The following is a 23,342-nucleotide window of genomic DNA, read 5'->3' as shown; positions in this document are numbered from 1 at the left end:
TGGGCGCGGGGCCGCTAGCAGACAGCAGGGTCGGCGTCGCCAGCGTTCCCCACCTTGGGGGGCTCAGAAGTGGGAGAGTGCGGGGTCGGGGAGCGGGCGGGAGACAGGCCTCGGGTAGCCTGGGCCGGAGCGGGCCTCACGGCTCGCCTTTCACGGGAACCCACGGCCGCCGGCTGCCCCTCCCACAGCCCCCGGCCCACCGCCCCCCGCCGCCGACGTCGGCCCGCACCGCCCCCGCGCGCTGACTGGCCCGCGCCGGCCTCCTGCCCGGCTGTTGGCGGTTGGGGCGAAGCCGGCGGGAGACCGCCCCGCCCCCGCCCCCGCCGCGGAGCCGCGGCGCGCAGCCTCTTCACCCATCGCAGCCGGGGCGGTGGCGCTGTTGCCGCCGCGGCTTGTGAGGCAGTAACTCCCCTCCGCCCCTGCCCCATTCCTCCTCCTTTCTCTCCGCTCCCTCCATCCTCCCTCCCCTCGCGGTCTCTCGCCCGAGTGAATGTGGCGCGGCGGCGCGGGACGCAGCCTCGGCCCCTGCCGCGGCCCCGCAAGCTCGTGAGGAGACAGAGCTGCCGCCTGCTCCCGCCCCCTGCGCGTCTCGGGGAGCCACCGCCGCTGGGGAAGGAGAACGAGCAGGGCAGCGGAGGGACGGCGGCGGGAAAACGGGAGAGGGAGAAGAGGGTTCGAGGGCGAGTAGGGAAAGCGGGGAGGGACGGACGGAAGGACGGACGGCCCGACGGACGGCCCGGGCAGGGGGCCGCCATTGAGCCTGCCCGACTCCTCGGCTCCGGCTCCGGGTGGCGGCGGCAGCGGCGTCGCGGACGAAGGGCGCGGCAAGCTCTATCGAGACAATAACCCTGCCGCCCGGCTCTGGGGGCGGCAGAGAGGAAGCGGTGGCGGCCTAGCGCAGCCGAGGCTCGCCGAGCGCCCGGGCAGCGTCCTCGCCCCCGCCGGCCGGGTGCCGTTGCCGTCCGGTGTGCGGGGCGCGCCGTTTGCCCGGAGCCCGAGGCTCCCGGCGGCTGTCCCTTCCCCTCCCCCTCCCCGGTGCGCGTTGAGCTGGTTTTCCGGGTTCCCCTGGACGGAGCTGGATTCTGCTTCTCGCCAAGGCAGGAAGTGAGTTTCGCACTGCAATTCCGGGCAGTGTCACGAGTGAAAAGTTTTTTTTTTTTTCGGCGGAGATCCTAGTTGGGGCTGGGAAACTCCTGCAAAACTAGAGACCAGGAAGCCAGCCCGCACCCCAACCCCCACCAAAGCCACCTACTCTTCTGCGGGAGGCGAGTCCACATCCGCTCTCACCCGAGAGAGAAATTCAGCTGGATCCAAAGTGACTAATGAAGGCAAGGAAATCATGTCAAGCGAAGCCTTGAAAAAGCTGCCCTGAGACGCTGTCGCGCCGAAAGGTAATTTTCACGAAAAGTGTCTCTGAGTCACAAAGTTCATGGGACTTTGTGACTTGGAAAAGAGATGATCTTTTAGTGTTTTTCACTTTTCTCCAAGTTACCCTAAATTTTCCTCTTTTCATATCGAAGCGGATAATAATTGAGAGGCTAAATAATCGAACTGCAACCCCCCTGTCTCCCCTCTCCCCCCTCCCCGCCCCACCATCTGGACTTTGGATTTTTTGGAAGAGGTTGTAAGAATGCGGTGGGACAAAAAGTTTTCAGCAATCCGAAGCTCGGAGTGCCTTTGTTCACAGGGGCCAGAAGTTTTGGCTTTCTGGAACGTATAGAGTGTATATTAAGTTGCTCAGCCTGGTACCTTCTGTTTGAGAAGAAAGTTTGGTCGCTGCAGCGAGTGATTTGCTGTTATTGAGATGGCTGCCGCGTTTGTTTATACTCCTACCGATTATATTGGCGCTTGCGTTAATCGTATATAGAGGTTTTTATTGTTTTATTTCCAACTCTGATCAGTATATTTAGTTAGATTTTAGAAACCAAAAAATCTTGCCATTCTTAGTTGTTTTTCAGGGTAATATATTTCTTTAGTTGTGTGTAATTGTTTTTTTTCAGACGTTTAGCGCTGTATAACTTGTTTAATTGAAAGCAAGTATCGACTAGACTTTTCTTGTAACTGATCCATTACGCAGAAAAAAGGAGTAAGGACTAATAATAAAGAGAGAGACATAATTAAACAACAATAACAACAACCTGTAAGACGTTTGATAGGACTTCTGTGCAGTTCAGAACAGACTATATGGGAAGGGAAGTAAAACGCTTGAAACGATTTTCAAGGGAATCACAGTGATTGTGATAAAAAGCTATGCTTTTTGAGTAGTATGGTATTTACATTTTTGTGTTGGCCCAAATGTTTTTGGTCGGTTCTGTATAAACAGGGGTAGGTTCTGCCTACATCTGTGGGGGCAGGATTCATGAAGCATGGCAGACATTCCACCAGTCAGAGCTATGAACACTTCTGAACCAATGGGGACTAGTTTTGATAGCAGCAAACCCAAAGCTTTTTTCAGTGGTGTTTTAGTCTTTTTCTGTTTAGCTTTTTGGTGCAGGGAGGTGAAATACAATACTGTAGTTCTGAATATATATTGAATAAATTTGGTAACCTGTTGGTAGGTATATCCTGAATATATATTGATGTTTAGATCGCCTGTACTGTCTCACGTAATGACCGGAAACCCGAAGAGAGAGTTGATTTTCTTTAGTTCAAAGAGAAAAAATAGGTTTTAAAGATCAGGATCAAATTATTTCACAATTTGTTCTTTGCTACTTCAGCTTCATTAAGTACATCTCCAAAGGCAGTCTTTTATTAATTACAGTAGTTTTGATTTTTTTTTTCCTCCCCAGGGCATGGTCTCAGGAGATTTTTTTTTTCATTGTTGTTAAGATTTATGAACCATCGAGTAATTCCTGTTAAGTCAAACTAGCTTTATCAAAGAATTTAAAGTGCATAACTCGTATACTTTATGATTTTGGAACGTATCATTAGGCTGCAAAAGAGTTTATTCTTGGGCATCTGAAAGAACTGAACAAAATAAATGGCATTGAACTTCAGTTTCCTTATATGGCTTATACTTGGCTTTAAAAGCAACAAAACCTTAATAGAGCAAGTCCTTTATAGAGAATTATCGCTTTATGAAGATGGTTATTTATTAGTAAATTTTGTATAAAAACAGTATTGTAGCACTTGAAAATGACTTTAAACCTCTAATTTTAGATTTAGTCCTTGATTTTTTTTTCGATGCAGACAACACATTTTATAAAGTGAGGTGTTGACCTTTGTGTTTCTTTTTTTCTCTTCAACAAGGCATAATGTACTTGTAGTTTTCTTGGAATTCTGTTAGTTTATCACTGAATTAACTTAAATTTTAGGTTTTATACTACTGTCAAACTGTAAGTATTTTCGAAGCCTTGTTTAAACTGTGACAAAGGTTTAAAAAGAGGTTGAAAGAACAGTCATCAGTTAAAATATTTTTAAATGGCTTCAAAATTTGGATATTCTTCTTAGTATGGTGTGGATTTTCTAAGATTAAATTGGCAAATAGTACTTCCAAAGTGTATGTTGCACAAAATGCACACTTAAAGGCTCTGTTTATTGAAGGTAATCATGAATTTTCAGGACTTCGACTGATTCAAGTAGTACTGTTGTGAAGTCTCCTTGCCATTTGAGATCAAACTCTTGTAAACTTTATGTATAAAAAACTTATAGAGGTACAAACATGGAAACCAAATTTTTGTTGTATGCTCTTAATGAAGTGATAACTATGGATACATTTCACATATATCGTTGGTAAATCTCTAAAACTGATTATTTTAGACATTGTTGGTATTGAACTATTAGTAGTAAATAGTACCCTCTAAGAAATACGCTTAAAAGTTTCAGAAAATAGGTATTTCAAAATTACTTATTTGAAATAATTGCTTATGGATAATATGATTTAGACTTTAAGCTGCTTTTGTTTTGGAAATAGATTATGGCAGTACTTACAGAGTATTTGGGATTATGCAGAATTTTAGTGATGCTGGCTAGCAATTTCTTTTTTTTTTTTTTTTTCGTAATTGCTGCTTATCCAGATTCTCCTTATAAACCCTACTTGGCTGCCTGCATTTTGACACTTTGCCTTGCTCATTCATTTCTCGAATCTGTTACATGCTTGCTTGCGTTTTCTTTTTCTGGGAATACATCTCTATTGTAAACCTCTAAAGATGTCTTTGTCTTTTCCTTTCCTTTTTTTTTTTTTTTTCTTCGAGAGTCTCGCTCTGCCACCCAGGCTGGAGTGCAGTGGCACAATCTTGACTCTCCACAACCTCCACCTCCCAGGTTCCAGGGATTCTCCTGCCTCTGCCTCTCGAGTAGCTGGTATTACAGGTGCGCGCCATTGCGCCTAGCTAATTTTTGTATTTTTAGTAGAGACAGGTTTTGTCATGTTGGCCAGGCTGGTCTCAAACTCCCGACCTCAGGTGATTCGCCCAGCTCAGCCTCCTGAAGTGCTGGGATTAGAGGCGTGAGCCACTGAGCCCGGTTTATGGATAACTCCCATTTTTCAGATTCACCTTTTAGCTGCCTCTTCTTAGGTTTCCTAATTGTAAAAAAGAAACCTAGCTACTATTCAGCTTTCTCTTCTGATTCCTTAGCTTCCTATATTTATAGTTAGCTTCATTTACCTAGCCTATTTTTTCTGTGTTCAACTGGTCGTTCTTAATTATATTTTGCCATTTCCCTCTTTTTCAAACTGTGTTAGTCTATGTTTATCACCTCAAAAAACTGTTCAAAACATACAGTAGAAAAAATTTATGGGATCTTATTTTAACAGCCCATTTAATTCTGAATATCCCCCTTGCATTTCAACTAAGTGTACATGCCAGTATTTTAACTTTATATTCATCAGTATATTGCGTGCGTGCGTTTGTTTTGTTTTGTTTTTTTGAGACATACTCTTGCTCTTTTGCCCAGGCTGGAGTGCAGTGGCAAGTTTTTGGCTCACTGCAAGCTCCGCCTTCCCCGTGTTCACGCCATTCTCCTGCCTCAGCCTCCCGAGTAGCTGTGATTACAGGCGCCCACCACCATGCCCAGCTAATTTTTTATATTTTTAGTAGAGACGGAGTTTCACCGTGTTAGCCAGGATGGTCTCGAGCTCCTGACCTCGTGATCCGCCCGTCTCAGCCTCCCAAAGTGCTGGAATTACAGGCATGAGCCACCCCGCCTGGCCATTGCTTTGTTTTATACTTTGTTTTCTCAGTTTTCCATTTTCTCTTTAGTGTTCTCAAAATTAACTGTTAAGATAATACCAGGTTGTTATTTCTTCTTATGTATTAAGACTTTGTAATCCTCTCTATCTTCTTGTTTTATTATACTTTTGTCCTCTTAAAACACACAGATTTATTTCTCTGTTCCTTCTTTTCTGTACTTTCCTCTCTGTCCTACCTTTCAAGTTAGATGTCTTTTCTGTCGCAGAATCCCTAAAAATTTGAAATTATCTTTCTTTGATTTCATGAAATAAGCACAGTGGTACTCTATCACTCTATTTTTGTCACTTCAAATTTTGTTTCAGATACCATCGAATGAAGTCCTTCCCAGGTTTTCAGTGATAGTGTGGAAGACAATAGAAAAGAAGAATATATAAAAATTCACTTAATAAGACTCTACTTATCTGGAGGTTATTATAGCTTTAAAAGCATATTGAATGTAGTAGAAAAACTAGAAAGTAAAAACTTATCTCCTTAATCAAAACAGGTATAACAGAGTCTGGGGACTTCACTTTTAGGGCCATTATTATTCAGAGCCCATTTACTTATGTACATAATGAGCTGTTTTTGGTTCTTTGGTGTCCCAGAAGGGGTGAGAAAGGTACATTTACAGCATTGTGAAGTTATGACCTGTGATGTTACAGTGAAGCAATAGAAAAATGGAAAGACGACTGAATAACTTAGAAAGTAATCTGGGACAACTTACTTTGAGGCTAAGTGCCTTGTACATTTCATTTGTCTGTAGGAGGGTTCACTCTGTTGTAATATGGCATAATTACAAGAAATAGTAATAGCCCTAAGGCAGCTGTTCTCAAACTTTTTGGTTTGACTCAAAACAGAAATTTAAAAAAAATAATTTATTTGAAAATACTAAGCTATTGCACGTTAATGTAACATTGTTTTAATAAAAATATAATTGTTCCCTAAAATATTTAGCAAAAAGAGTGGCAATGTTTTATATTTTTGCAAGTCTCTTATGTTTGGCTTAATAGAAAACAGCTCAATTATCAAATCTGCTTCTTCACTCCATCTGTTACAATATGTTCTTTTGGTTGAAGTGTATGAACAAAATCCAGTCTTATACAGGTATTTGGTTGGAAAAGGGAGGAAGATTTTCTCTTTTTTTTTTTTTGAGATGGAGTTTGCTGTTGTTACCCAGGCTGGAGTGCAGTGGTGCAATCTCCGCTCACCGCAGCCTCCACCTCCCGGGTTCAAGCGATTCTCTTGCCTCTGCCTCCTGAGTAGCTGGGATTACAGGCATGGTCCACCACACCCAGCTAATTTTGTGTTTTTGGTAGAGATGCGGTTTCTCCGTGTTGGTCAGACTGGTCTTGAACTCCTGACCTCAGGTGATCTGCCCGCCTCGGCCTCCCCAGCCTAAGGGAGGAATATTTTCATACTCTTTTTAGATAATTGTAGATACTCTTTGAGACCAAAATTTGACAAGTAGTTATGTCAAAATTTGGTAACCAGTAACTTTTTTAAAGGTTTGTGGCAGTGTTGAATCTGAGACCATGTTGGTGAATTTTTTATTTCTTGTTGTTACCTTAAAATCCATTAGTTTATCTTGTACTTTGGATAAATCTTTTACCCATTCATGATTTTGTAACAGCGTGCATTTGATCATTTGGAAAATATGGGTTCATTGAGTTAAACATATTTAAGAAATGTTGACATATTTCATTATACAGTAGCATACAGAAACAAAATATCTTTATTAAAGATATAAGTGGCATTTAGAAATAAACCTGGGAATGGCCGGGCACGGTGGCTTACGCCTGTAATCCCAGCACATTGGGAGGGGGAGGTGGGCAGATTATGAGGTTAAGAGATCGAGAACATGGACAACATGGTGAAACCCCGTCTCTACTAAAATACAAAAAATTAGCCAGGCATGGTGGCGGGCGCCTGTAATCTCAGCTACTCAGGAGGCGGGGGCAGGAGAACTGCTTCAGCTCGGGAGGCAGAGGTTGCAGTGAGCTGAGATCGCGCCTCTGCACTCCAGCCTGGCGGCAGAGCCAAGACTGTGTCTCAAAAAAAAAAAAAAATAAATAAATAAAAAATAAACCTGGGAATATGTAGTGGTGCTAGTGCAGCTTGAAGGCATTGCCTTTATTCTTGTAAAGGTGTTAGCTGTTTTATCCACCATTGGTTTTGCAACATTACTGTAAAATGTAAATATAATGGAAAAGGGAAAAATGTCATCTCAATATTATTATAAACACAGTTTTGACCTGGAAGATTCCTTGAAAGTGTCTCAGGGACTTGTAGAGACTGTGGACTTCCAGGGCCTACGAACTAACTGCACTTCAAGAACTTAGGTGGAAGTTGGGATTTATGGAACTTTCATTAATTAATTTTTTTCTTGTCTGTTCGTATTGGATTCTGGGAGAGTGTTGAAGCTTGATCTTTTAGCCCACTTACTTGATTTTCGTTTGTTTTCAGTTATTTTGTTACTTGTTTTTGGAATAGAGTTTCTAAGAATTCTTGTTATTCATAGAAGTTTATTTTTATTTTTATTTTTTTGAGACAGGATCTCACTATGTTGCCCAGGGTGGAGTGCAGTGGCATACTCACGGCTCACTGCAGCCTTGAACTCCTGGGCTCAAGCTGTCCTGTCACCTCACCTTCAGCCGAGACTACAGGCATGCACCACTATGTCCAGCTAATGTTTTTATTTTATTGTGGAGATGAGTTCTTGCTTTGTTGCTCAGGCTGGTCTTGAACTCCTGGTCTCAATCAGTCCTCCCTCCTTGGTCTCCCAAAGTGCTGGGATTATAGGCATGAACCACTGCACCTGGCCCAATTTTGTTTTTTTAGCTTTATTTTTGGTCTACATGTAACCTTTAATCTCTGAGATGTTCTTTTAACATTGTCTTTTGTTTATTCTACTAATAGTACAGAAAATTTGATCTTACTGTGCTTTTGGTGTATCTGTCATGCTTTTTGTGTTTTCTTCCAATACTAGATTTTCATGGTAGTCAAAGTTTTATTTGATGACCTAGTCTCCACTGTATTGGTTATTTAAATGTATGTTCCCAGCCCAATGAATCCTTCTTCTGGCTTTGGTGATTGCTTGGAAGAGGAAAGGGAGAAATATTTAATGAGTTTCTCTTTGAAGGTATGTGGATAGCTTGACTTTTTGGTACAGGTGCGTACTGTTCCTCAGGAGGCAGTCTTCTTTTTTCATACTCAGGCTGTCCAAGTGTCATACCTCCTACGTACATAGAGCTGTACTAGAGGCTTTAGCTACACAGTGTTCTACTATGGTTTTACTCTCTGGCTGACTGCTTAGTATATACTACTTGTCTTAATCCTTCTTGCTAAGAAAACTCATCTTTTTTGGAGATGCCACTTTCTTGTTTTGGGTATCTGGTTCCTCAAGTATATTGCATTTTGTTATTTCCCCGACCCCAATCTACTTTGTATTCTTTATAAATTCCTTTCTGTTCTTATCTGTAGGTATACCCTTCCCACGTTTTCAGCACTGCTATAGATATTTTTAAATTAAATTTTAATTTCTGAAACAATGACCAACATATGGAAAAGTTTGAACTTTTTTTTCCCCTGAACCATTTGACTAAGTTGCTAACACGATGCCCTGTCATCACCCCTACATTTTTTTTTTTTTTTTTTTTTTTTGACACAGAGTCTTACTCTGTCACCCAGACTGGAGTGCAGTGGTGCCATCTTGGCTCACTGCAAGCTCCGCCTCCTAGGTTCACACCATTCTTCTGCCTCAGCCTCCCGAGTAGCTGGGACTATAGGCGCCTGCCACCATGCCTGGCTGATTTTTTGTATTTTTAGTAGAAACGGGGTTTCACTGTGTTAGCTGGGATGGTCTTGATCACTTGACCTCATGATCCCCCTGCCTCGGCCTCCCAAAGTGCTGGGATCACAGGTGTGAGCCACCGCACCCAGCCTGTCACCCCTAAATATTTTAATGTTTATTTCTTACAAACAAGGACATCCTCTTGCATATAATGACATAATTACCATCAAAATCAGAAAGTTAACATGAATATATTACTAACATCTGAACCTCATTAATTATCCCAATAATGTTTTTTACAGCAAACTATTCCAATTTAGAATCATGTGTTACATTTTGTTGTCATCTCTTCATTCTCCTTCAATCTGGAATAATTTCTTTCTCTTTTCTTTCAAGGCCTTGGCACTTTTGAAGATCTGAAGATAACAGGTCTAGTTATTCTGTAGAATACCCCTCAATTTTCATTTGTGCGATATTTTTCATGATTAGATCTTTGATTAGATTTTTATGATTAGATCTTCGGCAGGGCTATCATAAAAGTGATGCTGCATTCTTTTTATTACATCTTATCAGGTGGCAGGCAATTTCAGTTTGTCCTGTTATGGTATTCACTTTATGTGATTAAAGTTGTGGCTGCCAGACTTGCCCTTTTTAAGGTATTCATTCCCTGTTTGTAATTAATTAATATTTTGTGGTAGGTGCTTTGAAACTATGTAAATATTTTGTTTTGTCATATTTTGAATTCACTTATTTGCATGTACCTAGGTTTATCTTCACAGGGGCACAATCCATTATTATTTATTTTGGTGCTCAAATTGTTCTTGATTGGCCAATGAGAATCCCCTGGCTTATTTTCTTTTTTGTTTTTGATATCTCTTTTTTGAGCACTGCTTTTTTTTTTTTTTTTTTTCTTTTAGCACAATTAGATGTTCTAACATATCTTCTACTTTTCCTGATTGTTTTTAGTGGAAAATGGTACTTAGAAGCCAAGATCTGGGGGCTTGTGTTCATTGTTGCTCTTCGGGTATTGCTACTCTCAGGCCTTCTTCATATGTAAAGCTAGGAAATATTTTTATGTACTTACACATATTTACATCTATTTTTATTTGTATATCTATAAATATATACAATGGTCCCTGATTTATACTACTTTGACTTTACCAGGAGTTTTATTGGGGTACTAAGTGCATTTTCAGCCTATGATACTTTTGACTTAAATAATGGGTTTGTCCAAATGTATATCCATTGTAAATCGAGGAGCATCTGCATATTTCTATTATGCAATTCTAATCCAGCACCACAAGGTTCACTCTTAAGTTGTTTTTTTATTCCCCTTCCTTTCCATACTTGTAACTTATCTCTAACAGTGAGAATTAGTTTTGTTTCCATATGTTATGTATGTGAGGAAGTTAAGGTAAACATTTGTTCAAACATTTTGAGCCAGAAGTCTCTGCAGTTCAGTTAATTTCTGAAGTATTTCTAAAGGGATAAAATTCCAAACTGTAAAAGGGCAAGTTTTAATTCCGTGATAAAGTACATTTAGGTGAAATGTTTCATTCCTTAGTAATTCTTGAGGCAACTGTGAAAGGGGGATGGAAGAAATCCAGTATTTTTATTATTTACATTGGACAAGTTATTTGTGGAGATAATTGCTCAATTTCAGTATGAGTGCAGTGATTTTGATGCAGTTGTGTTTTTCTTTTTTATTCTTTTTTGGAGAAGGGTCTCGCTCTGTCACAGCCCATGCAGTGCAGTGGCATGATCACTGCACTGCAGCTTTGAGCTCCTGGCCTCAGTCAATCCTTTCACGTCAGCCTCCTGAGTAGCTAAGAGTACAGGCATATGCCACCACGCCCAGCTAATTTTTCTATTTTTTATAGAAATAGAGGTCTTACTATGTTGCCAGGATTGGTCTCCAGCTCCTGGGCTTGAGTGATCCTTCCACCTCGAATCTCCCAAAGTACTAGGATTACAGGTGTGAGCCGCTGAGCCCAGCTGTGGTTTTCATATATAATCATTTTACCTCTAAAAAACTGCCTTTATCAGTAGTCAATCCCCAAATATATTTATACTATGTCAGGATTTTCTTTTTTTATTTGTTGTGTTTTTTATGATACTATGCTATTTTGACCTCCCTCCCCTTCATTGTATATTTAATACCTGGAAGTGCTGCTTTGTTACTCTACTTCTAAAGGAATTTTCCAAGTGGACATGAATCATTTTTGTCAACTTCTAAAAATAATTCTTGGTGGTATGTTGAGTGAGAGGGTCTGCATTTGTAGACTAATTTAGAAGATAATTGATAACTTTGCAATAGCATATCTCTTTCTAGGAAGATAGATTTCCCATTTATTTGATGTTTGATGCCCTTTAGTGGCATTTATGATTTTCATCTTGTCATATCTGTGTTTCTTGTTGATATGCATATTTGTTATTTTTAAGAAACATATTTTTGTTATATTTATTTCTAAAAACATTTTGGAGGGAGGGAAAGAGCTTCTGTTTTTATGAGGCTATTTCATCAATTGTATTATCTGGTTATTTAAAGGAAGCAGTTGAGTTTCATATTTATTATCTACTGTACTCTAGTGATGACTTTTGAAAAATTGCTTTTAGTATTTTAGTTGATATGCTTGTATTTTCTGGGTGTATAGTGATAGATTCATGAGCAGGAATACATTTTTTTGTTTGTTTGTTTGTTTGTTTGTTTGAGACAGGTCTTGCTCTGTCACTCAGGCTGGAGTCAGTGGTGTGATCACAGGATGTGTTCTCACTGTTGCCCTGGCTAGGACTGATTCTGTTTTTTTTTTTTTTTTTTGAGACAGAGTCTTGCTTTGTTGCCCAGGCTAGAGTGCAGTGGTGCGATCTGGGCTTATTGCAACCTCCGCCTCCTGGGTTCAAGCGATTCTTCTGCCTCAGCCTCCCAAGTAGCTGGTACTATAGGTGCACACCATCATGCCTGGCTAGTTTTTGTATTTTTAGTAGAGACGGAGTTTCACCATATTGGCCAGGCTGATGTCGAACTCCTGACCTTGTAATCCTCCCGCCTCGGCCTCCCAAAGTGCTGGGATTACAGGCGTGAGCCTCCGCGCCCGCCCAGAACTGATTCTTTAAGTGGAAATTGCTCCCTTTTACTCTTCTTCTGCCCCTTGAAGGTGTCATCAGTCATATGAGAACGGCCTTTTGAACCTTGTTGTTCCTGAACTAGTTTATTTATCTCTAAGAAATTAATACTAATTATAAACATTTTCTTTGAACTGCTTAGTATTTAGTGTGATGTACAGTAATATAGCTGGCCCACTTTATCCATAGGTTACATATGTACGGATTTTGTACTCATGAATTGAAAATAATTTGAGAAGAAAATCAATTAAAAAAATACAATAGCTGGGCATGGTGGCTCACGCCTGTAATCCTGGCATTTGGAGAGGCTGAGGCGGGTAGATCACGAGGTCAGGTGCTCGAGACCGGCCTGGCCAATATGGTGAATCCCCATCTCTACTAAAAATACAAAAATTAGCCGGGTGTGGTGGCTAATAGTAGTCCCTAGCTACTTGGGAGGCTGAGGCAGAAGAATCACTTGAACCTGGGGGGCAGAGGTTGCCGTGAACTGAGACTGCATCACAGCCCTCCAGCCTGGACAACAAGGTGAGACTCCATCTCCAAAACAAACAAACAAAAACCAATAAAGAATAATACAAATAAACAACAATATAGCAATTATTTATATAGCATTTATATTGTTTCAGGCATTATAAGTAATTTAGAGATGATTTAAGGTATATGGGAGAAATGATTTAAGGTATATATGTGCATAGGTTATATACAAATACAACGCCATTTTATGTGAGGGATACTTGGAGCATCCTCAGATTTTGGTATATGTGAGGGTTCTGAAACTAATCCCCCATAGATACTGAGGGATGACTGTAATTATGTATATCATTAAATGACAGTTATTTTGGGCCTTTATTTGATTATTATAGTAACCTCTATATAATTTACATGTATGATAAACATGTAAATGTGTGACAAGGAAAAGGATCTTTGTCACTACTTATACCCAAAGGTTTATTTTTGTCCCATGTGTTTCATTGACCTTAACCTTACCCTTTCTTGTAAGATATATTTTTTGAGACAGAGTGTCTCTCTGTTGCCCAGGCTGGAGTGCAGTGGCACGATCTTTGCTCACTGCAAGCTCCGCCTCCTGGGTTCAAGCCATTCTCCTGCCTCAGCCTCCCGAGTAGCTGGGGCGCAGGCGCCCGCTGCCACGTCCGGCTGATTTTTCGTATTTTTAGTAGAGAGGGGGTTTCACTGTGTTAGCCAGGATGGTCTTGATCTCCTGACCTCGTGATGCGTCCGCCTGGGCCTCCCAAAGTGCTGGGATTATAGGCGTGAGCCACCACATCCGGCCCTCTTTCTTGTAATATATTTAACAGATAATTTTGTGTAAATGATAGGTGTCCTCCCCAGAATACTGATGTTTTCCTCATACTCACTGTATCACTGCATTATGACTAGACTGGAGTACCTTCTCTTTTTTTTTTTCTTTTTAATTAGTACAATAGGAAGCTATTAGACCAGTTGGAGAAGTGAAATATGGAGGTAATTTAGCTTATTAATGACATAACTCAGATTAGAAAAACAAATCCAAATTTCCTGACTCTGTTGGTTTTTTTTTTTTTTGTTATACCAGCATTTTCCTAGGTATGTTCTGAAGAATACAGTTTCTTTAGAGTAATACTATTTCCCAAAGATTTTTAATAGGTGTTAGAGAAAAAGAATTTTGGGCTCATGTAAGTGAGGAAATTCTGGGTTGATAGACCTGTTTTTCCACCCTCTTTTTGGGGGACACCAGTTTGTTATAGATAATTATTTTTTAGTTTAGAAATAACTGGATACAGCTTAATTTACAAAAAAAGTTTACATCAATATTTGAGCCAAGAAGTTGCAGAGAAAGATTTATCCTTAGAGTAGTGTGTAATTCTTCCTGATCTCAAGTTTTTAAAAAATAGACTTAAGGCTGGGTGTGGTGGCTCATGCCTGTAATGCCAGCACTTTGGGAGGCTGAGGCAGGCGAATCACTTGAGGTCAGGAGTTCGAGACCAGCTTGGCCAACGTGGTGAAACCCTGTGTCTACTAAAAATACAAAAATTAGCCGGGTGTGATTGCGCATGCCTGTAATCCTGCCTACTCGGGAGGCTTGAACTCAGGAGGCGGAGGCTTCAGCGAGCTGAGGTCACGCGACTGCACTCCAGCCTGGGTGACAGAGCGAGACTCTGTCTCAAAAAAAAAAAAAAAAAAAAATAGACTTTACGTTTTTTGAGTAGTTTCAGGTTTACAGAAAAATTAAGAAGTGTAAAAAATTCCCATACCCTCCTCCTTCTCCATTTCCCCTATTACTAACATCTTGCATTCATGCAGTATATTTGTTAGAATTGATGAGCCAGTAGTGATACATTATTATTAGCTAAAGTCCATTGTTTATATTAGGCTTCACTCTTTGTGTTGTACATTCTGTGGGTTTTGATAAATGTATACATGATTGTTGCTGATAATGGCAACAATCTGTTCAGTGATTATAGCTTATGGATGAGTGAAATGAATGACAGGAATGTTAGAAGGGATGAGAAGGAGGAATTGGGAATACTCTAATCAGGCACTTGCATTACCTGAGATCAGATTACTTTTTTACTGACAACATATGTGGGAATAATGTATTACTGTTGTTGAAATTACCCATATTGAATTTTTGGAAGCAGATTTTTAAAGTTATCACTTCTTTAAAAATGTTTATCAACATTTGGTAATCCATGTTCACAATTTCTGGAAAACTGAAATTTGAATGTAGGTGTGTTTTTATTCTGAGAAATGATTTAAATGAAAGTAGAAGGTCTCCCATCATTACTTTTTTAAAGTCATTGTTCTACAGCTCTTAGTTGGCCTCTTTCTATACATCCTATTCATCCATCAAGTCCAACTTAAGTACCATTATTTCCACTAAAGCTTCCCCGCAGTGTTTAAAATTTCCCTTTTTTGGATTTATATATTTTTCTTCTGAGCTTTTTTATTGCAATACAATATAAATAAGATATCTTAACCATTTTTAAGTGAATTTTTCACTGGTATTAAGTACATTCATATTGTATACCCTTCACCATTATTCATCTCCAGAACTCTTTTCATTTTGCAAAACTTTAACTCTATACACATTAAATAATAACTCCCAAAGCCTCCTAGCCCCTGGCAGCTACCATTTAACTTTCTGTGTCTATTATTTTGACTACTCTAAGTACCTCGTAAATCACTTAGCATAATGTCCTCAAGGTTCATCTGTGTTTTAGCATATGTCAGAATTTCCTTCCTAAGATCAAATAATACTCCATTGTATGTATATACCACATTTTGCTTATCCATTCATCTGTGGGTAGACACTTGGGTGGATGCCACATTTTAGCCATTGTGAATAATGCTGTATGAACATGGGTTGATAAATATCTCCTTGAGACCCAGCTTTCACTTCTTTTGGATATATACACAGAAGCGGAATTGCTGGCTCATATGGTAATTCTATGTTTAGTGTAATTGTATGTGTGTATATATATATATATGTATTTTTTTAGGAACCACCATATTGTTTTCCACAGTGGCTATACTATTATATATTTCCACCAAAAGTATACAAGAGTTCCAGTTTCTCTACATCCTCACCAACATTTGCTATTTTGTTTCCTGGATAATAACAGTCCTAATGGGTGTGAGGTGGTGTCTCATCATGGTGGTTGTTGGTTTTTGCTTTTTTTTTTTGAGGCAGAGTTTGCTCTATCACCCAGGCCGGAGTGCAGTGGTGCAGTCTCGGCTCACTGCAATCTCCTCTTCCTCCCACGCTCAAGCAATCCACCCACCTCAGCCTCCCAAGTAGCTGGGACTATAGGCATGTGCCACCATGCTAATTTTTGTATTTTTAGTAGAGATGGAGTTTCACCATGTTTGCCAGGCTGGTCTCGAACTCTTGGGCTCATGTGATCCACCTTGGCCTCCCAGAGTCTTGGGATTACAGGTGTGATCCACTGCACCTGGCCTCATTATGGTTTTGATTAGCATTTCCTTGATGATTAGAGATGTTGAGTATCTTCATATGTCCTTGTTGGCTATTTGTATATCTTTGGAGAAATGACTATTCAAATTCTTTCATTGTTTTTGATTTGGGTTGTTTTTTAGTTGTTGAATTGTAGTAGTTATATATTTTCAATACTAGTCTGTTATTAGATACATGATTTGCAAATATTTTCTCCCATTCTATGGGTTTTATTTTTACTCTCTTGATAGTTTTTTTTTTTTTTTTAATCAAAAAGCAAACATCAAATTTAAAGAAAAAAAGAAATTGTAAGAACAGTGGAGCAAATGAACTGAAAAAATTCGGTATCTTGGTCACATTTATTGGAATAGTTGGAGAAAAATAAAAATACCTCTTAGCTTAGGAAGTTGTGAGTTATCTGCAGATCTTCTCAGTTCAGGAGTGGAAGAATCCTGGAATCATTTATTTCAAAATGTATGCAGGTTTCTCTTTTGAATGTCTTACACATTTAAATAGGCCATTGTACCAAGTCTTGTATTTTTTATACAGGATAAATTCCTTGTTTCAGCCGGCTGTCAGTGGAAGGCAACTACTATAACACCATCTCCATGGACAAAGAATGTTGGAATATTCATTGATTTATATATCTCTTTATCTGTTTCTTCATCAGTTTCTATAGTAGTCACAGTTTCTTCCAACGTCATTTAAATGTTGATCACATGCCTGTAATCTGCTTTTAAGTTCTTGGTCATTTCTCATTTTCACATAAATTTCTTCATCCAGGATGAGCCTGATGGAGATCTAGGAGCTCCTTTATGGTGCTGGTAATTTGTTTTGGGTCTATGTTGCCTGCCATATTTCAAACACCGCACCCTTTTTCTCCTCTCTCAAAAAGTGTCTTTGGATTTATAATTTAAAAACTGCTTAGCCATTCAGTTTAAAACTTAAATATAGAAACTGTTTTATGTAGTTTTCTAATTGTTATTGGATATTTTAGTTGCCTTAGCTAATTTTCGTTTTAAAATAAAAATAAAGTTAAAATTCAGATCTCTCTACTACCAGTTTATAAATATGTTTCACTTCAGATTTCTCATTGAAATTAAGTTTTTATTTTGAGATAACTATAAATTCACATACAGTTTTAAGAACTACTACAGTGAGGTCTTGTGTCTCTTTTATCCAGTTACCCCAAGTGGTAATATCTTGCAGAATTATAGTATAATTTCACAACCAGGATATTGGAATTTTGGTAGTCAGACACAGAATAGTTCCGTCATCCCAAGGATCACCTGTTTTTGTTTGTTTGTTTGTTTGTTTTTGCTACTACACCCATCTCCCTCCTATATTCCCTTTACCCCTTGCATTTTGTCTTTTCAAAAATGTTATATAAATTGAATCAGGCTGGGCATGGTAGCTCATGCCTGTAATCCCAGCACTTTGGGAGGCTGAGACGGGCAGATCACTTGAGCTCAAGAGTTAAAGACCAGCCTGGGCAACATGGTGAAACATTGTCTCTACAAAAATACAAAAATCAGGTGGGTGTGGTGGTGTGTGCCCGCAGTCTCAGCTACTCAGGAGGCTAAGATGGGGATATTGCTTGATCCCAGGAAGTCGAGGCTGCAGTGAGCTGAGATTACACCACTGCACTCCAGCCTGACAGAGCAAGACTCAGTTTCATAAATGAATGAATAAATGAAGGAGTGAATGGAATCATATAGTGTGTGACTTTTGGGACTGGCTTTTTACTTGGAAGATTCCAGAGTTGTTGCTTATAGCTATAATTTGTTCATTTTTATTGAGTAGTACTCCATGGCATCCGTGTACTACCAATTTGTTGAATAATTTCATGTTGAAGGTCATCTGGATTGTTGTCAATTTTTGTCTATTAGAAACAAAGCTGCTGTGAATATTCATGTAGAGGTTTTTCTGTGAACATCCCAGTTTTCACTGGGATAAAAGTATGAGTATGATTGCTGCGTTTTATGGGATACAAACTGCCAGAGTGTTTTCCACAGTGGCTGTACTGTTTTGCATTTCCACCAGCAGTGTATGAGGGATCTAGTTTTTCCACATCCTAGCCAGCAATTGGTTGTTTTTTTGTTCTGTTTTGACTGTTTTAAAAACTATTCTTATAGAGAAGAAATATATGGTATTTCATGGTAGCCTTTTCCTAATGGCTAATATGTTGAACATCTTTTCCTGTGCTATTCAACATCTGTATATTCTCTTCGTATCTTTTGCCCATTTTCTAACTGGATTTTTTTTTTGTTTGTAAGTGCTGAATTTTGAGAGTTCTTTATATGGATCCTTTGTTGGATATATAGTTTGCAGGTATCTTCTCCCATTCCATACCTTGTCTTTTAATTCTGACAGCATCTTTTGCAGAACAAAAGTTTTTAAATTTTGATGAAATCCCATTTATTATTCTTTTATGGATTGTGCTTCTGTTGTGAAGTCCAGAACTTTTTGGCTATTTTTGTATCCTGAAAACTTTCCCTTGTGCATTTTTCTGAAAGTTTTATAGTTTTGCATTTCCGTCTGTGATCCATATTTTTTGAGATGGAGTCTCTGTCATCCAGGCTGGAGTGCAGTGGCGCCATCTTGGCTCACTGCAACCTCCACCTTCCTGGTTCAAGCGATTCTCCTGCCTCCGACTCCTGAGTAGCTGGGACTACAGGCACATGCCACCACATGCCTGGATAATTTTTGTATTTTCAGTAGAATCATTTAAAATAGGATCCCTGTATGTTCAATTTCATTATTATTTTTAACATTTCTCCTTACAGATGAGATTTGAGGTGACACTTAATAGGATGTAAACACATAGTTAATAGAAGTAGAAAATCAGATCCAAGGAAAGAAGTGAAGAAATGTATCACTTTTAAGTAATTAAGTTGCTGTGATAAAACATCAAATTTAGCTAAGCTTCCTGGGAGCCAGAGTTTTCATTACCCTAAATGAAGAAATATGTCACAAATTCTCCAGAAAAGACAAATATTTTTCTTGCATTAAATCTTAAATAAACTGGGTGTGGTGGCTCACGCCTGTAATTCCAGCGTTTTGGGAGGCCGAGGCGGGTGGATCATGTGAGGTCAGGAGTTTGAAACCAACCTGGCCAACATGGCAAAACCTCGTCTCTACTAAAAATACAAAAATTAGCCAGGCATGGTGGCAGGCGCCTATAATCCCAGCTACTCAGGAGGCTGAGGCAGAAGAATCACTTGAACCTCGGAGGTGAAGGTTGCAGTGAACCATGATCACGCCATTCCACTCCAGCCTGGGCAACAAGAGCGAAACTCCATCTCAAAAAAAAAAAAAAACTTAAATAATTTCTAAAGTGCGCATTGTTTATGTAAGAGCTATTAGTAATGAATGGGCAGTGTTGTTGAGAACGATTTTACAGCACATATTCTATAGCTGTCAAGGTCTTTTTCGTGAGTTTTTTTTTTTAAAGACAGGATGTTGCTCTGTGTCCGAGGCTGGAATGCAGTGGGTTGATCACTGCAGCCTGGGTATCCCAGGCTCAAGCAATCTTCCTGCCTCAGCCTCCCGAGTAGCTGGGACTACAAGTGCGGGCTACAATGACTGGCTAATTTTTTTTTTTTAAGTGGAGACAAGGTCTCACTATGTTGCCCAGGCAGGTCTCGAACTCCTGAGTTCAAATGATTCTCCTGCCTCAGCGTCCCAAAGTGCTGGACTTTAAAGGTGTGAGCAACTGCGTCCAGCTGATTTTTTTTCTATTTAAATAAAAAGAGAAGGGTAAAATATACAAAACACTCAGAGAAGATAAATTATATGTGAAGATAGGCTAATGAAGTTTACAAGGGTAGATTTTTTTGTTTCTAACTTGACCTAAAGATAACATAGACATAGCCATTTATGGAAACAGTATTGCTTACCCCTCTAAACATCATCATTCTAATTTTGATTTTTGCTACCTGAGTAACAGACAATTTCAGGACTTTACTTCCTACTGAGAGGATCAATACTGGAATTCTGTTTTTGCTTTTTTTTTTTTGAGACGGAGTCTTGTTCTGTCACTTAGGCTGGAGTTCACTGGCCCCATTTCAGCTCACTGCGACCTCCACCTCCCAGGTTCAAGCAATTCTCCTGCCTCAGCCTCTCAAGTAGCTGTGATTAGAGGCATTTTCCACCATGCCAGGTTAATTTTTGTATTTTTGGTAGAGACGGGGTTTCACCATGTTGGCAAGGCTGGTCTCGAACTCCTGACCTCAGGTGATCCATCTGCCTTGACCTCCCAGAGCTCTAGGATTACAGGTGTGAGCCACCGTGCCTGGCCATGTTTTGCTTCTTGATGCAAAATCAGTTGAGGAAATGGTATGTTTAGTATCATATTAAGAAAGTTGAGAAATAATTTATATTTATGTAGAAGTCCCTTTCTTCTCCACAAGGGCTACTTGCTATTATTATGAAGTTTATAGTTTATTCAGGAGTCAGGTATAGATCTACTCCTGGCACTTAATGCAAGTGCTTTGAAGACCCCTGAAACACCAAAGAATATGAGGAGATTTTCAGGCTTTCTAATAGTTACCAGTCACATCTGTGCTGTAAAAAAAATACTGAGTCTCAGTCCTAGTTCCAGGAAATATTTAATGTCGAGCAGAGTAGTGTCTCACTTTGTTTGACTGTACTAGCTAAAAAACAAGCAGAAAACCCCACTTTCTGGTCATTGAAGGAGGTGAAGTGTTGTTTGACACTAAATGGTTGAATGTTGGGATATGAGTGCTGCTGTCAGACATAATTCCTCCAGCTAATGTTCAGCCATTCCTTTTTCACAATAAGTTAAATACCTGGATTAGTTGTCCTTTAGAAAAAGTTTATTTTGAAGTGATTATATATTTCTAGAAGAACTGCTAAATAGTCCGGAGGATTCTTATGTATCAACATCTTATATAGACATGGTACATTTATCAAAACTAAGAAATTAACCTTGATAAAATACTGTTAATTAAACTACAGAGTTTTATTGAATTTCATCAAGTTTTCCACAAATGTCCTCTTGCTATTTTGGGATCCAGTGTAAGAGACCATGTTGTATTTAGTTTTATGTTTTTTATTTTTTTAATTTTCGTTTTTGTGGAGACAGGGTTTTGCTATCTTGCTCAGGCTGGTCTCAAACTCCTGGCCTCAAATGATCTTCCTGCCTAGGTCTCCCAAGGTGTTGGGATTACAGGCATGAGCCACTAAAATATGCAGGAACTTAAAATGTCTGCCCAGCCCAGTTTTCAGGTGTTTCCCCCCTCCCCTGAGATGGAGTTTTGTTCTGTCACCCAGGCTGGAGTGCAGTGGCGCGATCTCAGCTCACTGCACCCTCTACCTTCCAGATTCAAGCTATTCTCCTGCCTCAACCTCTCGAGTAGCTGGGACTACAGGCGTTTGCCACCACGCCCGGCTAATTTTTTGTATGTTTAGTAGAGACAGGGTTTCACTGTGTTAGCCAGGATGGTCTTGATCTCCTGACCTCGTGATCCGCCCGCCTTGGCCTCCCAAAGTGCTGGGATTACAGGCGTGAGCCGCCACGCCCGGCCTCAGGTCTTCAGTTTCCTCCAATCTGACAATTTCTTAGTGTTTCCTTGTTTTTCATGACTTTGATTTTTGAAGAGTACTGGTTGGATATTTTGTAGAATGTTCCTAAGTTTGGGTTTTTCTGATTTTTTCTTGATTATACTAGATTGTGGATTTTTAGGAAGAATATCACACAAGGGAAGTGCTCTTCTTACCATATCAAGAAGAGTATATGATATTAACATTATTTATTACTGGTGATTTGAACTTTGGTCACTTGGGTAAGGTGGTTTCTGCCAGGTTTCTCCACTGTTACTATTTTTACCTTTCCGTAATGTATCTGTTAGAAGCCCAGCTCACCCTTAGGGTGAGGGGAACTAAACTCTGCCTTCCTGAGAGAGAAGTACCAAATAATTTGCAGGCATGTTTAAACCACCACATAGATATTTTCGGGGAGATATTTTAATACTATTTCTCCCTAAAGGTTTGACTAGTAATTTTAGCATTCATATGTAATTTTTTTTCCTGTAGGATCAGTTGTCTTTTAAGGAGTATGTCATTGACATATGAAAGAGAATATGGCATAGTAAGAGGGCTTATATCTAGTTCATGTAAAAACTTAAGCCATTAAAGAATAGTAAAAAGGGGCAATGAAATACAGTCACTTTACACTTTTGAAATTCATTTGATCTATAAGATGGTTCTGGATCCCGATTCTTGCTGTGCTGTTACATTAGAAGGTAGATTTTGTGAAGGTACTGATTACCAATCAAGTGTGTGCTTGACTGTAGCTAGATTTTATATAGAGACTAAATGCTGGTGACACGCCAGTGGAAGCTCTCAGTTTAACCCCATTAGTGAATTTTTCAAGTGAACATAAAATTGGTATGATGAGGGATATGCTAATTCTAAAGACTGCTGGCCTCTTAAGTATTTTTCACATCTTTTTCCCTCTCCGGCAGTTTACCTTATTTAGTTATTTAGACTAGTTAGACTATTGCGTATCTCTCTCTTGCATTAGAAATAAGTTTCATGAGGGTAGGAATTTTAGCTTTGTTCTCTACCTCACAACCTTGAGCAGTATCTGGCACATAATAAGTGCTCAATAAGTATTTGTTATGTGAATGAAAAAATAATATTAAGATAAAGAATTTCAGTTGAATGATAAATCTGGCGTGAGGCCTTGATACGTTCAGTTAAATAACTTCTGTAATTTTGAAGTTAGAAATATTGTGTATTTTTAGGTCCTCTGCAGAGACCCTTGCAATGAGTGGTAATTCAGTAGGCTTAGTCACCATGACTATTTTAATTTTCCCTAAACTTTTATAACTTTTGTAAACTTTTGACCTTAATTAAATGAAAAACAAAAAATCAAGGAATACCACTTCAATGTTGAATTTTCAAAATAATGGTACTTAAATATCTCCATTCATAAAGCTATGTATAAAATCCTTGTTTTTAGACTGTGTACAATTATAACAGCACAAGTTAATTATATATAAACTATAACATTTAAATTTTCATTAATACCAAATTCATATAAAAAGTGATGTTTTGCTGAAATTTAATTGGAGGTTGTATCAAGACTGATTCATTTGTGTTTGACACATGTATGCTGTTAAGTGCCTTATGATATTAATTTTCCTGTCTTTCTCTTGGAACTGTCGCAAGTTTTGGACTACATGTCATCATGGATTTACCTTTGCAAGTTTGAATCTGCATTTATAGATTTTCTACTTGTGTGATTTTCCCAATAGGATGTAAATACATTTCAGAC

At 39.3% G+C, this 23,342-nt stretch overlaps 1 protein-coding gene across 8 annotated transcripts in view; it reads left to right on the top strand.

Moving 5' to 3' along the window:
- The first annotated feature begins 1,252 nt into the window (after positions 1 to 1,252).
- Positions 1,253 to 23,342, top strand: part of LOC105499492 (erbb2 interacting protein) — a 151,218-nt gene continuing 129,128 nt past the window's right edge. For 6 of the 8 annotated variants that reach the window (XM_011772087.3, XM_011772088.3, XM_011772086.3 and 3 more), the window contains exon 1: positions 1,253 to 1,391. The gene's annotated coding sequence lies outside the window, so the exon portion shown is untranslated. The remainder of the gene's footprint in view (positions 1,392 to 23,342) is intronic. The other 2 variants (XM_011772084.3, XM_011772083.3) reach the window with 2 other exon arrangements.

The sequence above is a fragment of the Macaca nemestrina genome, chromosome 6, assembly GCF_043159975.1.
Source record: "Macaca nemestrina isolate mMacNem1 chromosome 6, mMacNem.hap1, whole genome shotgun sequence".
Taxonomy (NCBI): Eukaryota; Metazoa; Chordata; class Mammalia; order Primates; family Cercopithecidae; genus Macaca; species Macaca nemestrina.
This window is presented reverse-complemented; position numbering and strand designations above follow the sequence as displayed.